This window comes from Malaclemys terrapin, chromosome 16 (genome assembly GCF_027887155.1).
Source record: "Malaclemys terrapin pileata isolate rMalTer1 chromosome 16, rMalTer1.hap1, whole genome shotgun sequence".
Classification (NCBI taxonomy): domain Eukaryota; kingdom Metazoa; phylum Chordata; order Testudines; family Emydidae; genus Malaclemys; species Malaclemys terrapin.
In genome coordinates this window covers 10,629,783-10,645,590 of record NC_071520.1, presented here as the reverse complement: position 1 = coordinate 10,645,590, position 15,808 = coordinate 10,629,783, and the positions used below count along the sequence as shown (strand labels likewise).

The following is a 15,808-nucleotide window of genomic DNA, read 5'->3' as shown; positions in this document are numbered from 1 at the left end:
ATGGCCACTTTGAAATCTGTTTGAGTGTCCAGGGAGATTGACGTGCTCTCCTACTGGTTTTTGAATGTTACAATTCTTGATGTCTGATTTGTGTCCATTTATTCCTTTGCGGAGAGACTGTCCGGTTTGGCCAGTGTACATGGCAGAGGGGCATTGAAATCAAGTTTACACAAGTTAAGAAGGAAGGTACTAGACATCTGGGGTCAGGCTTGAGTTCTGAGAGATTACTGGTATCTGTTACAAGGTTCACAAGATACATACAAGTGTTGGTGAATAAGTGATCTCCGGTATGCCACTCAGATATTATATATATATATATATGTCTTGTCTACACTCAGGAAGTGAGTGTAGTCGTGCCTCCAGTTGCAGCACTGCAGGCTCTGATTACACTCGTGTTTTACACCGCTGTACTCGGGGGAGGTAGGGAGGGTGTTTTCACACCCGAGTGCCGCAAGTTGCAGTGCTGTGCAGTGCCCCTGCAGCCAAGGCCTTAGAGTCCAAGACAGTATTGGTGTAACGAATTCACCATTCTATTTTTTCCACCACAATAGTCTCCCCGAGGGGAGGTGCACCGTTCCTGGAGGTACTGCAATACCAGGTCGATGCGTGGAGTGGATGGAGCAAGCTCCTATTCCATCTCCCTGTTCCAAAAATCCATTTAATATATAGTCCTCAGAGGACCTATCAGACATTAAACTGATAAGAACAGATTTAAATTTTATTAGAGAATATTTGAAAAATAAATACAGAAAATTTAAGGAGTCAGTTATTGGGGTAACATACAGAGTAGAGGGGGGATGTTAGTGTTTTGGGGTTGGGCAGCACACATAGTATATACAGACTGCAATGTCCCCAATGAGGGGGGGGGTAACCGGTGGGCGAGATCAGGAAACAGCAGATAAGCGGTGAGGGTCTATCACCCATACAGGAAGTAGAGACAGTCATGGGTATAAGTGGGCTGGGTAATGGGGATGGGGTGACCCTCACGTGGTGGGATTCAGTTAGGTTCGGTGGGTTCAAGCTCAGGGGATAAAGTCCAGCAGGGGGTGTTTATAGGTCTCTTCCCCCTTGCGGGTGCACGAGGTCTCCTCGGCTCACTCTCTGTATTGGCGGTGGCCGTTGATGTGCTCCGTGTAGATGTCCCGGGACCAACGAATAGTGTCCGAGATCATTAGGCGTCTCATGAACCGTGTGTAATGACGGCCCACCCCACAGGTCCTCAGCATGCGTTTGTTACATGGGTCCCAGGCCCCCAGGGCCCCCAACGAGCAGAGTGTCGATGTGCACCTTGTAGCCCTTAGTCTGCAGGGTGTCAGCCGGGGGGGCGTACTTTTCGAGCTTGCAGGCTCGGGCTTCAAGGAAGGCCGGGGTCCTGTTCTCAAATGGAATCGTTACGTCGACCAGGATGATCTTTTTTCCAATCTCGTCCGTGACGATGTCGTCTGGGCGCAGCGGGCTGTCGGTACCGGGGACGGTGCGGTTGACAGCGATGTCTCCCAGACGCAGGTCGATGGCCTTCACTAGGCGGTCCTGGACGGCGTTGTGGCGCAGCTGCCAGGCTCTGGCATGGGGCTTGCAGCAGCATAGGACGTGGGGCAGGGTTTCGGTGACGTACCCGCACTTCCTGCAGCGTTTGTCCCGGTTCCTGTGGCGGACGGCTCCATTGAGAGGGACGCAATTCAGCCGGGCTCGGTGTATGAACCGCCAGTCAGCGAACTCGGTGAAGCTGCCCGTGGGGAGGAAGTGGTTGCTGGAGTCCCACTTGCTGGTTACTTCGAAGGCTTTACCCTGGTCCGTTTTTTTCTTCAGGGCGTCCACGTAGAGCGCGTGGACGGCGGCCTTCAGGGATCTCTCCAGCACGCCTGTGGCTCCTGGGGTGACGACGATGATTTCCTCCGTTCCGATCCGCGGTATCAGGACTCCAGCTCCTGCCGTTCCTCGCTCCATTCCCAGCGGCAGCCCAGTCGCTTCCCCAGCCGGCGTGTGGCATTGCGGGTGCGGGACCACAGCGAAGCGAGATCGCCCCTGTCCCAGGTGAAGTCGCCGTCCAGGGAGCCGCTCAGGAAGGTGGCCACATCTCAGTCGGAGGGAGATCTGCCGATTTGTTTCTCAGTGGCGGCGTGCAGGGCAGTCGTTGCAACGTTCTTCACCTTGGTGTTCAGGCACGTCAGGAGGTGGAAGGCGTGCATGATGACTGCGATGTCACAGAGGTCTCCCATACGGGGGACGCCGGCACCACCATGCCTGTGCTTGATGTATACAAGCTCGTTGCTGGCTCTCCGGGGCAGGGACAGCCATTTTTTGACTAGCTGCTGGATGGTGTTGTCCGCCTTGAGGGGCAACTTTGCCACGGCAGATCCTCTCAGGACGAAGGCGATGCGGGGGATCAGGAAGGTGTTGAGGGCGTTGATTTTCTGCCATGGGGCCAGCAGGGATGCGTCGATCTTGGTGGCATCCAGTAGAATCTCCCGGATGGAGTCCTCGGGGGTCTGCTGGACGCGGAGGCCCGTCGGCGTCCCGAGGTGCTGGTATGCCTGCCCCTCTGCTAGGGGGATGACTGGCTCCCCCTGAATAAGGAATTCCGTTGCCAGAACTGAGTCCCTTACGCTCCCATCGATGTGGAGGGACGTGCACTTCTTGGCGTTGAAGCGGAGTCCTGCCCAGTCCACGACTCTCCCGATGGTGTTGAGCATGCCCTGGAGTCTCTCGTGGTTGTCTGCGATCAGGACTAGGTAGTCTGCATAGGCCAGGACGTTCACCCTCTCGCCGTGTAGGTCAAAGCCGTCGGAGATCGCCCGCAGGAGCGGCTCCATGGCGAGGTTGAAGATGATCGGGCTGAAGGGGCAGCCCTGCTTCACACCGCTGTGGATCGGTATCTCGGCGGTTTCCCCTTCCACCGAGCGGATGGTGGTGCTGCAGCCCTCATACAGCTCCCGGACGAGGCGAAGGAAGGTCTCCGGCATCCCGAACTCCTGGAGTGTGTCGAAGATGTGGTGGTGGGGAATGGACCCGAAGGCATTGGCTAGGTCAAGCCATGCTATCGCAGATTGCTTCCAGGCCCGTCTGGTTGTCTGGATGACAGTTTGGAGCAGGAAGTTGTGCTCATAGCACCCCTCCGACGGCATGAAGCCCTTCTGGGCAGGGCTGATGGCTCCTCCGGACGTCGCCCACTCCGTGATCCTGGCTGCCAGGCAGCTGGCGTATAATTTATACATCGTGGAGCAAAGGGAGATATGTCTCCAGTTGCTGGGGTCGTCGCGCTCTCCTTTCTTGTGTATAAGGATGGTCATGGCCTTCTTCCAGGAGGTGGGGGTTTGGCTGAATTGTTTGCAGAGGTTGAAGATATTGGAGAGCACAAGGCAGCCAGGGTCACGCTTTTTTAGGAGGCCGTAGGGGATGCTGTCTTTCCCGGGCGCTGTGTTCTTAGTTCTGGAGAGCCTGGCCATCACCTCTTTGGGGGTGAAGTCGGCCACCAGGTCATCGGAGTCTGGAATGCGGGGCAGGGGGTGGAGGCACTCCGGGCGCGGCACGTCGTTCCTGGGCACGCCGCCGAACACTCCGTGGAAGTAGTTGTGGAGGCGTTCGGGCGGAATCGTGCAGTAGGACGGGGGCCCGTCGAGGATCTCTCTCACGGCCTTGAGGCGGTTCGTCCGGTATAGCTTCTGGATCCTTGAGGCCACTGCCGGGTCGTAGCGGCGGCCGGCATTCCTCCGTCTAGCTCCCCTCTTGTTGGTGTCACTGTGGGGGGTGGGCCGTCTGGGGGCAGGCCGGGCGGTCTCCTGGTTCGGCGGTCTCCGGAAAGCGATCTCAGCGGCCAGCTCATGGGTGAGCCTGTTGATGAGCGAGTCGAATTCCACGAAGGAGGCAGCTGTTTGGAGTTCCCCGATCCAAGTGGCCTGCCAGGGCGTGGCCGGTCTAGCTGCCGGTCGCTGGTCCCCGGGCCCCTCTGTCGGTGCGGGCGGCAGGTTGGCTGCGTGGTCGACGGGATGTCCCGCTTGTGGATCGGGGGACCTTTCCTCTGGGTCCTGGGGTGTAGTTGCCAGTGGAGAGGTGTTGTTGCCAGCCGTTGATGGGGTCCGGATCGGGTCGGTGGGGGCGTGGGTGGTGGCATGACCTCCGTGTGCGGGTATTGACCGACGGGTCGCTGTGGGAGCGTGCGACCTTCTGGCAGTGGGGATTGGCCTGGTGGCGCCTGGGGCCGTAGTGGACCGTCTGGCGATGGGGGGGCTGGCGCTGTGGTCTGGCCGTAGTACTGGCTTCTCTGGTACTAGCAGTTTGTGGAGTGATCTGGGTGGTGGGCCCCGTAGTCTCAGCGGGTGGGGTTCGTGGTGCAGGTTCGCGTCGGCTCTTCTGGTGTTTGGTGCCCGTGGGGTGGTCTGTGAGCCAGCATCAGTTCTACTGGGGGCAGAGTTTTGGGCGGCCACATATGGCGGGGCACTACCCCTACGGGCGATGGGGTCGCGCTGGTTGAGCGCCGGGAGGGCACTGAGGCGCCTCAGCTCAGAGAGCTTCCGGGTGACCTGGGAGGATGTGATGGGTCTCCTGCCGGCAGGGGTTCGGTCGATGTTTCCCGTTGCGGGGGGCAACGTCTCGGTGGTGGGGCTCTGGGCCACTGGCTCGGAGACTGGGGTGGGATACAGGGTAGCGGCTGGGGGCGGCCCCCGGTTACCTCGTGGTGCAGGAGCAGCGGACCGGGGTGCAGAAGAGTGGGAGGCCGGAGCCAGAGCTGCCGCTGTGCGGGATCTCTTGCAGCTGGCCTGGTGTGCCTTGCACCTCTTCTGGGATTCGAAGGGCAGGCTGCAGCGGGCGCAGCTGAAGGCGACGGATTTGCCGTGGCATCTCTTCAGGTGCCTGGTGACTCCCCCGAGGAGGTGGAAATGTCGGGGCGGCAGGCAGATAAGGTAGAAGAGCGCATCAGCAGTAAGGGGGTAAGCCAGGAAGATGGTGTCGCCATCAGTCCCCTGTGGGGTGGGGGTCCCAGAGGTCGGGTGGGTGACCCCAGTAGGGGCGACCTGTTGGGGGTCGGGGGAGTCTGCTTGCGTGGGGGGAGACTGCTGGAGGGCAGGGGGAGCGTCCGGCAACCGCTGGAGGGCGGGGAGGCTGTCCCATGGCGGCTGGAGCTGCTGGAGGGCAGGGGGAGTGTCCGGCAGCCGCTGGAGGACGGGGGGGGGCTGTCTCGTGGCAGCTGGGGGGCAGCGCAGAGTTCCTGAGGTGATCGAGGGGCATGGGGGGGAGTGGTCAATGGGCGTAGCTGCTGCGGGGCAGCGTGGGGGTCTCTCGTTGGCTGGGGCAACAGGAGCGCGGGGGGGGGGGGGGGCTCCAGCTGCTGGGGCAGTAGTGGAGTGGTTGGGGGGTCTCCCGGCGGCTGATGGGTTGCGCGGGGATTGCTCGGTAGCTGGAGCGACGAGTGGGCGAGTCTCTCTGGCTCTGTGGCAGCTGGCAGGCGGCGGGCTGGGGTCTCATCTGCCGGGGCGCATCAGGGATCTCCACGGACGTTGCGTGTATCGGCGGCTGGAGCACAGGGTGGGAAACCCCGGGCCGCTCGGCGGCCGGGGCAGGTGGTGGGGGTCCCCTGGCTACATAGGCGGCAGCGGCGCGGTACAGGAGACCCCCAGGGGTTCAGGCAGTGGTGGCTGGGGCAGGTGGTGCAGCTCCCCACGTGGCTCGGACAGCAACAGCTGGTGAGCGTGGTTGGGGTCGCTCGGCGTCCCGTGGGGCGGCGGCGGCTGGAGCACGCCGCGGGGCTCCCCAGGCTGCTCCGGGAGAGGCAGCCGCGGGGCGGGGCACGGGTCCCCCGGTGGCCCAGGCAGGGGTGGCCAGAGCGTGCCACGTGGATCTCCGGGCTGCCCGGGGGGCAGCGGCCAGTGCGCGGGGCAGGGGTCCCCCGGTGTCCCGGGCGGCGGCAGCGGAGGGAGAGCGCCACAGGGCTCCCCAGACTGTTCGGCCAGCGACAGCTGGGGAGCAGGGCAGAGGTCCCCCGGCGTCCCGGGCGGCGGCGGTCGGGGCACGCCGCAGGGCTCCCCGGACCACTCGGCCAGCGGCAGCCGGGGAGCAGGACAGGGGTCCCCCGACGTCCCGGGCGACGGCGGTCGGGGCACGCCGCAGGGCTCCCCGGACCGCTCCCTCAGCGGCAGCGTAGTGCAGAGTTCCCTTGGCAGCTGGGGGACATCAGGGGGAGCTTTCAGTAGTTGCAGCTTCTGTAGGGGGGGTCCCTCATCAGCTGGAGCAGCAGGAGCGTGAAGGGGGTCCCCGGCGGTTGGGGCAGCAGGGGAGTGGTTGGGGGGGTCCCTCGGTGGCTGGCTGGAGGGCAGCGGGGGAGTCACTCGGCAGCTGGAGTGTCAGGTGATGGGTGGGCAGGTCTCAGGTTCTGTAGCAGCTGGCAGGTCGGGGTCTTGTCTGTTGGGGTGCATCAGGGACCTCCTCGGGCACCGTGAGCAGTGGTGGCTGGAGCGTGGGGTGGGAGGCCCCCGGCGGCTTGGGCAGCGGTGGCTGGGGCAGGTGGTGGGGATCCCCTGGCTGCATAGGCTGGAGCGGCACAGGACAGGAGACCCCTGGGGGCTCAGACAGCAGTGGCTGGGGTGGGTGGTGGGGATCTCCTGGCTGTATAGGCGGCAGCAGCGTGGAGTAGGAGATCACGGTGGCCAAGGCAGCCACGACTGGGATGGTGGGCTCCCCGGGCTGCTGCAGCTGGGGAGCGGGGCAGGAGTCCCCCGGCGGCCCCGGCAGAGGCGGCTAGAGTGCGCTGCGGGGATCCCCGGACTGCCCAGGGAGCGGCAGCGAGGGCGTGGGGAAGGGGTTCCCTGGCGGCGGCTCGGGCAGCAGTGGCTGGAGCTCTCCGCAGGGCTCCCCGGGCTCTTCAGGTGGCAGCAGCCGGGGAGTGGGCCAGGGATCCTCCGGCAGCTCGGCCAGCAGTGGCTGGAGCGCGCTGCGGGGCTCCTCAAGCCGCTCGGGTAGCAGCACTCGGGGAGCGGGGCAGGAGTCCTCAGGCGGCCCGGGCGGCAACGGCCGAAGCATGTCGCGGGGGCAGGGTCTCCGGGCGACGGTGGCTGAAACGCACCACGGGGCTCCCTGGGTTACTCAGGCAGCAGCGGCCGGGGCACGTGGCAGGTGTCCCCAGTCTGCACACGGAGCAGCGGCTGGGGCACAGGGCAGGGATCCCCCGGCGGCTCGGCCAGCAGTGGCTGGAGCATGTGGCGGGGTTCCCCGGGCCGCACAGGCAGCGGCAGCCGGGGCACGGGGCAGGAGTGAAATGCATTGTTCAGGTGGCCAGGCAAGTGGGTGCTGATGGCTTCGTTGACATCCTTGAGGAAGAAATTGAAGAATTAATTGAGAGCCATAGAGAAGTATTAACTCTTTGTTAGTCAGAGGAACTGATAAAATCATCTACAGAAGACTAAGATGATGACGACTAACTGGAAGAGCCAGCAAGTTGGAATCTTCATAAATTTGCTGAAGCGTTCCAAGCAGCAAAACACTTGAATGATTTAATTTCTGAATACGATCCCTCTATGGAACGAAGCCTCAAAATCACATAGTATTACGGACTACTTGAGACCGTATCAAGAAAAGTTTGAGCAGCTCAAGAGACAACAGCGACCGTTGCCGATCACCATGTTTTTCAAGGAAAAACAGCCAGCAGCAGATGAGCCTACGCAATCAACTTTTCGAGCTGAACCAGAGCCAACCACTTCGTCTACGACTCGCTCTCCGTCACCCAAGTTCTCAGTCACTTCAGTTTCCTCGATCGGCATCTAGCCTTGATGACCCCCTGTAATTAAAAATACAGTACTGTAAAATTATATTTTGCCTATGTACTCTATTATGTACTGTACATTACTGTATACATTATACATATTATACACAACCCTGTACAGTATACTGTACTTTATGGGGGATTTAAGGATAATTTTGACTATACACGATTTTTGCCTTACGCGCTGACTTTAGAACCTAACCCCCGCATAATGTACATGGCAAAATATAATCCCAACTCATAGATAGATAGATAGACAGACACACACACACACACACACGGATTACCATAAGTCTGGATTTTCCCAGACATGTCTGGCTTTTTGGGCCTCAAATCCCCGTCCGGGAGGAAATCCCAAAAAGACAGACATGTCTGGGAAAATAGGGAGGGAGGGAGGGAGGGCCCGGCGGTGCTCGGGCTGGGGCTGGCGGTGCGGAGCGTGCTCGGGCCGGGGCTGCTGGGGCCGGGGCCGGCGGTGCGGAGCGTGCTTGGGCCGGGGCTGGCGGTGCTCGGCCGGGCCCGGCGGTGCAGACCGAAGCGTGCTCGGGCCGGGCCCGGCGGTGCAGACCGAAGCGTGCTCGGGCCGGGCCCGGCGGTGCAGACCGAAGCGTGCTCGGGCCGGGCCCGGCGGTGCTCGGCCGGGGGCTGCTCGGCCGGGGCCCCAGGGCCCGAGCCAAGCTGGGAGACGCCGGGGCCAGAGCCTCTTGGCCTGGGCCGGCCGGCCACCGGAGGGAGCCGCTCGGCCGGATTGGGCCACCCAGCCCCAGCCTCAGCTTACCTGCTGCCTCCCTGTTTCAGGCTTCCCGTGAACATTTGATGAGGTGGAGGAGCAGGGGGCAGAGTGTTCAGGGGAGGGGGCAGAGCTGGGGCGGGGACTTTGGGGAAGGGGTGGGGCGGGGAAGGGGCGGGGTCCCCGTGGAGTGTCCTCCTTTTTTAAAATTAAAATATGGTAACCCAAACACACACAAAACGATGATGCCTAAATTAGCTGTTACCCATCAGGATAGATCTCAGAGTCCTTTGCAGTACTCGGGAAGCACTATGTTTCCAGCATACTGCAAATGTGTAAGAAGCCTTCTCACTGTGCCTCTATCATCCTCAAGTCATTCTTCAGCTTCCGAAGACTTAAAAATTATCTCCAGTCATCAATGGGACAGGCAACGGAATAATGTAGCTGACCTTAACATGCATCAAAACAATACCAAGGGACCTGGATGTAAAGAAGATTGCTGACAATTTCATCCAGAAAGCAGGGCCGGCTCTAGGCACCAGCAAAGCAAGCAGGTACTTGGGGTGGCAAATTTGCAGGGGCACAAGAATCCAGCCTGGGAGCTGAGAACCAACAGGGGGCCCTGGGAGTTGTAGTTCCTTGATTAGCTCCCTGCCTATAGAGCCAGCCCTGGAGCAGGGAAAGAACTACATTTCCCAGCATTCCCTTGGTTGCAATTAACAGGAAAGGGATGGGGAAGGAGTGTGGAACTGAAACCTCATGCTGCAGCTTGCTGTGAACGATAGGGACAGAACCAGCTCTAGGTTTTTTGCCGCCCACCCCCCACCCCATCCCTGGGCTCCCCCCAGACCCCCCTGCACCCCCAGCCCTGACCCCCACCTGCACCCCCCTGCCACCCCAGCCCTGGGCTCTTCTCTCCCCCCTGCACCCGCACTCCCTGCTGCCCCAGCTCTTGCCCCTACCTGCACCTACTGCACCCCAGCCTGGGCTCTTCCTCCCCACCCCCCTGCACCTCCTGCCACCCTCATGCTGCAGCTTGATATGCAGTCATATCACTTCCATGTCGGGTGCATATCCTGCAGCCTCAGCTCCAGAGCTGCTGTGATGGGGAGAGGTGCTTTCCCCCCCCCCCCCCCCCCCCCGCTGCCCAGGTACTGCTGCAGGCAGAGAGCTGGGGGAGTCCTCTCTCCCTGCCATAGCCCCCCCTGCACCCCTCATCCCGGCCCCACCCCCAGAGCTCTCCCCCCAACCCTCTACCCCACTCCTGAGCCCCCTCCCCCACTCCAAACCCCTTGGCCCTACCCCCACATGAAACTTGTTATGTGCACTGATATGACATGTGTCATATCACCTCCATATCGGTGCACATAATTCATTCCACACATGAGTGAGAAATTAGAGGAAACACTGCTCACGGGTCACATAGTTGCTCTTCCTTCACCTGGAGCACTCCCTCACAAAACTCACGTTAGCAGCTCCTGTACCCTAGCATCTCTCATCCCTTAACAGCGTGCTTTTTAAAGCCTTGTTCTCCCTGAGTAGCCCCAAACCCTACTACGGGTTGATGGGTGCTAAAGGGCTTGGCCACCAAAGCCTCATTAAAAAGCTCTCAACTTGCCTGGCAGGCCACTAGGCTCAGCACAAGTCCCCTCAAACGAACAGACCATACTATATAATTCAGTCAAGTAGCAACCAAACTACACCACACACAACAAACTCACCCCAAGGGTCACGGAGTTGCTCCTGCACCTGGTTAACTCCCTCCCAAAACTCACATTAGCCACTCCTGTTCCCTGTACAGAGCGTCACACCTCCCCTCTTCGTTTACTGCAAGAGAGTTAGTCACTGACTATCTCGAAGGAAGTTTGTTGTTATAGTGCTCTTGGCATCCAGCCATTAAGGCCATAAGGCAGTGTGCCTGAGTTTCCCCATTCACACACACAATCCAGGGTTTTTTTATGGTTTCTCTGCTGTGATAAGGTTTAAACCGGTTTACAGGTATTAACTGATAAGTAGCATTATCATAAGGTTTAACTTCTGTGTCGAAATTCTTAGCCCCAAATCTTAACATTAATACCAAATTTTCTATCAAATATGGGTGTTTACAAGTATCGTTGATACCACGCCCTGTGTTCAATTAGTGTAGTTTGAGGTTAGTTTGTTCATTACCCATGGTGTCCTTTGACTCTCTCCCATGTAATCAGTCACTGGCTTCTCTTTCCCGCCAGTGTTTCCCTTTGTGTGGGCTCTTAATTTCATCCTATTTCTGGCATTTTGATAGGGTCTGGCAAGATAAGGGTCCAGGGGGATCCTGCACATTGGCTGGCCCTTTGGGGAGCGGTCTCCCAACTCCAGGACTGTACATCTGTAGGAAAACCTACTCCCCTTTTGGGGTTACCCTGTGTTTCCCCCTCCCTGCACTGAGTCCTTCCCTGCCCCCTAGAGGGCTCTGAGCTGTGCTCTCTGGGCTAGGTGTGCCCACCCTTTGATCAGCTGCCCCTCTTCCCAGCAGCTTTCCCAGAACTGCTCCCTGTCTCTCACCACCCTGGGGGAAAACACCCCCCTTCTCTGTCAGTTGGGTCATTTCTATTCGGACAAACTACCACCTGGCAATTTCCTCATCTCAACTCCCCTGCTGTTACAGGGGTTGGAACTGCATCTTGATGTAAAGAGACAGAGTTACTTTCCAAAAACTTCTCAGAAATAGCATGCTGAAAAATTGGGACCTGGATTGGGGTACCCTCTGCCATCCCTTTCTCTGTCCCTGAGAAGTCAGCTGTGTGACTGCTCCCCTCCAGGAGGAGAGTTGCACAGTTCCTCCTCAAAACCTGGGTCACAGGATGAGTGCCTGGGTGCACAGATGCTGACCCAGCCATCCTCCTACTGTCCGGGGCATCCTGCCCCAAGTGACTAGTGAGGAGACATTCCTGTACCCCGACTATTCCTTCCCTAGTTTCCTCCTCTGGGCCCCCTCCTTCAGCTGCAGAACTCTGCCAGCTAACAACTGGGACAGTTTCCTTAATCAATGGACAACACCCCTCCTGGCCCTGAGGGCATATTGCCTTCTACTGGAAAGGAGCTAGTCTCAGCCCCTCCCATACTTGGAAGCACTCTGCTTCTCTGTGCTAGGAGTCACAGGAATCCTCACCCACCTCAGTGGTTTCTGAGATTCCCTGCCCCTTCTATGGGCTCTCCTCTGGGACATTTCACTCTGTTCCCTAGAGCCAGGTTTGTTTCTGGTTCAGCTGCAACCTGGACAGTTCTCTCCCTGGCAGGCATTACAACCCCATCCCTTCCTGATGTGGCATTAGGGTGACCAGATGTCCTGATTTTATAGGGACAGTCCCGATTTTGGGGGCTTTCTTATATAGGCTCCTATTACCCCCCACCCCCATCCCGATTTTTCACATTTGCTGTCTGGTCACCCTATGTGGTGTTGCCTCCAGCTGCAGTGTAGGAGTTGTTCTCAACCACCCTCCCACGTGGAAGCATGTGGCTTCCCCCAGCTGCAGAAGAATCAAGACCACTCATTCCTATTCTCTCAGCAGTTCCTAAGACCTTACCCTTTCCCTCAGGGGGTCCCAGCATAAAATTCCCTCCTGCTGCAGGCAAATGCTTTAACCTGAGCTAGACGGAAAAAATCATTACCCAGGAGCAGGTGAAATAGGAGGTGTTCCATTACCCCCCCAGTCAAAACACTTTCCAAACCTTCCCAAAGCACATAGATTTTAGCTAGTGATACAAGGAATCTGCTTTCACCCACCCCACAACCTCTGCCATTTGGCCAGGTAACATACTGGCCTTTGGGACCACACTCTGCTTAACCAGAGAGATCTGGGCCCCTAAATCCCTCTGCCCCAAGTATTACCCACTATCAATTTAGACAGCCTTAACATGCTCCATATTGGATTCTGCAGAGGCTAACCTCACAGAACCAATGTGATAAGTTTCAATTACTTGGGTGGGGGGGGGGGGGGTGTTCTGTGTTGAGGACAGCAGAACAAACATGAGCTATTGTTTGCCTGCTTTTTCCTAGCACAGGGCCTTTATTTCTCAGGTGATCAGTGGAATTACACTGATAGCACCTTTTGGGCTCTAGGGTCCCAGCCCCCTTCTGTTTTCCCAGGGACCTTCCCTTCCCCCCAGTTTTAAACCCCTCTTTCTGTGGCCTGCCCTCAATAGGTGCCTGATTCTGTTTGAAGGCATCAGCTAAACAAAAGCCATCTCATCCACAGACTTGACATCTTTATCCCATAGACACTGCTTCACATCAACCTTACGTAGGCTTACATTGCACCAAACACACACTACAGACACACTCACCCCAGGGGTCATGTCGTTGCTCCTGCTTCACCTGGAGAACCCCCTCACAGAACTCAGGTGAGCTGCTCCTGTTCTCTAGCTCCTCTGGCTACTTAGGAACAGGCTTTTTAAAGCCTTGTTCTCCCTGAGGAGCCCCACCCCCTGGCTAGGGGTTGATAGGTGCTAAAGGGCTTGGCCATCAAAGCCTCCTCCTTAAGAAGCTCTCAACTTTCCTAGCAGGCCTCTAGGGTTAGCACAGGGTCCCTCAAAGGAACAGACAACATTGTATACTTCAGTTAAGTAGCAAGCACACACCAGACACAAGCTACAGACCATAGGTGCTGACTCTGTGGAGGAGCTAGAGAACAGGAGCTGCTAATGGGAGTTTTGCAAGGGTTTCTCCAGGTGAAGGAGGAGCAACTAGGGTCAGTTTGGTTTCTGTAGTGGGTATTTGTGGTTTGCTTACTGCTTGACTGAAGTATAGAATATGGTCTGTGCTAAGTCTAGGGGCCTGCTAGGCATGGCTGAGAGCTTCTTAAGGTGGCTTTGATCCCTAACTCCTTTAGCACTTAACCAGGGGGTGGGGGCTACTCAGGGAGAACCAGTATTTAAAACCCTGCTCATAAGCCAGGGGAGCTAGGGAACAGGAGAGTTTTGAGGGAGATTAGAGGGCAGCCTGGGTGTGGATAAACTTCATTAATGGTCTTTAAATTTAAGGCAATAACCCCCCATCCCCCGATAAAAATAAAAGAAAGTAAAGAACTGCAGGAGTAAAAAGAGACTGCAGGCAGAAGTCCAGCAACAGAGTGGGGGCTATCCAGTTTATTGCACTGAATGCAGCATGCATGATTAGCTGGCCTATGGGCAGGTGGCATATGTGTGAATTCGGTGCAAGGAGCTCCTGGCTCTCAGAGACCAAGTACGGGCTTTGGAGACCAGAGTGGCTGAACTGGAGGAGCTAAGGGAGACAGAGGTACATTGATGTGACTTTTTGGGACACAGTTGAATGGTCCTACTCCCATTCTGACAGCCTATGCACTCTTGAGGAGTTATGAATAAGTTCTGAAGGCAAGGTCAGAATTTTACCAGCAGCAGCTGGCCAACAAAATGCTGCCTTAGGAGACTGACAGCACACTCATGCGTAGAAATACTCATTTTACAAGTGCAATTATCTTTTTTTCCTTAGCCCTGGCCTCCCGCCTGTCGATAATGAACAATTAGTGAAAGGTAGAGGTAGGGTATGCGTATTCGTGTAGCCGGATGTATATATTTTTGTCATATTTGAATGAAAATGTCTATATTTAGAGAGTATCTTCTTTTTCCTGTATCTCCTTTATTTATCAACCGATTTTGATAATATTTGAAATGGAGTCATTTTTATTTTATTTTATTTTATTTTTTTAAAAAGAGACTCCTCTTAGTGCGAGGCCCCAACCTGTAGTTTAGTTAGTATATGCCTTAATCCAATGATTCTCAAACTTCTGTACTGGTGACCTCTTTCACGTAGCAAGCCTCTGAATGCGACACCCCCCCATATAAATTAAAAACACTTTTTTAATATATTTAACACTGTTATAAATGCTGGAGGCAAAGCAGGGTTTGTGGTGGAGGCTGACAGTGCGTGACCCCCCCATGTAATTACCTTGTGACCCCCCAGTTTGAGAACCTCTGTTAACATAGACAACACAACAGATTTCTTTGCTGTTTTTCAACTATGACGTGTACCATTCCTGGCGATACTGCAGGACCAGGTCGATGCGTGGAGTGGATGGAGCAAGCTCCTATTCCTTCTCCCTGTTCCAAAAATGCATTTAATATATAGTCGCCAGATAGAGGACATATACTGATAAGAACAGATTAAATTTTTTTATAAAAGCTAATGTTAAAATTATCTAAAACACAGGATAATAAAAAACGTTTCCAATCATTGGGGTATAATGCTTAAATTATCCAAAATAGCAAGTTTGGTTTAAAAAGTAATAAAATGCTATACTCCATAATCTGCAATACGAGTTGTTGTTTTTTTAAAAGATTATGCTGGGTTTTCCAGTCTGTCTCTGATCGTTGAACTCCCTCTGCCCAGCCCCACTAGGTGTCTGGGACAATTAAAAGTTGCCTACTTACTGTCCCAAATTTAATTGGGTTCTGTGAATTTGGCATCTGCTTTAGGTGCGCTCACCCCCACAGATGCCTCTTCTTTGACCAGCAATTAATCCTGTCCCCTCAGCCGCTCCTCAGTTCAGCACTCCCACCTAGCCTCAACTCAGCTCTTCCTGGGGGTTTTTACACACACACACACACACACACACACACACACCCACCCACCCACCCACCCACCCACCCCCCGGCTGGCACAGCTAGGTTCTTTATTCGTTTCTTCCCCTTCCTCTCTTGTGAGACTGGTGAGTGGTGGGGAGAGACTCTGCCAGCTTCTAGCAGGGCTGACCTTCACAAGGCAATTGGAGCATCTCCTGTCCTCTCCAGCCAAGCTCCTGACCTGTCTGAAATCCTCTCACTTGTGAAAAACTCATGAGCGCGGGTGATATCATTCCTAGGTCAGCCCCATCGCCATTGTTCCTCTGCAGGGAAATAGGGAGTGTGGCCAGAGTGGCCCCGCTGCCATTGTCATCTGAGCAGCTCAGAGAGCAGAGCGTAAATTAGAGCAGCCCTGAGGCACAGCAGGGTTACGGCTGTCGTATGTTTGGCATTTGGACTGAACTTCCCTTCCTGGCCTCACCCCTGCCAGGCATCAGAGGGATGTCACAGATGATGTCACAATACTGGCTCCATGCCGGGGGAGGCTGCAGGTGGTCCCTATACCCTGCGGCTGCGGCCCATATCTCTCATCCAGCAGGAGGAGCCCTAGCAGGAGTCAGCTTTCTATGTGCTGCTACTGCCCCTTTAAATGACAGCACCTTCAGCCGTCTGCCTTGTGAATGACAGACTTTCTGTCCAATAGGAGGGAGGGACTCGTCTGGTATCCGGGATTGACGTCTACAACTATCCAATAGATTGAGCAGGGC

At 56.4% G+C, this 15,808-nt stretch overlaps 1 non-coding gene and 1 pseudogene across 1 annotated transcript; both read right to left on the bottom strand.

Moving 5' to 3' along the window:
- Window positions 1-561: 561 nt before the first annotated feature.
- Window positions 562-745, bottom strand: LOC128825019 (U2 spliceosomal RNA). Its single transcript, XR_008442572.1, has one exon. It is a non-coding gene; the product is annotated as a U2 spliceosomal RNA (small nuclear RNA).
- Window positions 746-14,499: 13,754 nt separating this feature from the next.
- Window positions 14,500-14,665, bottom strand: LOC128824998 (U2 spliceosomal RNA; annotated as a pseudogene).
- Window positions 14,666-15,808: the final 1,143 nt, after the last annotated feature.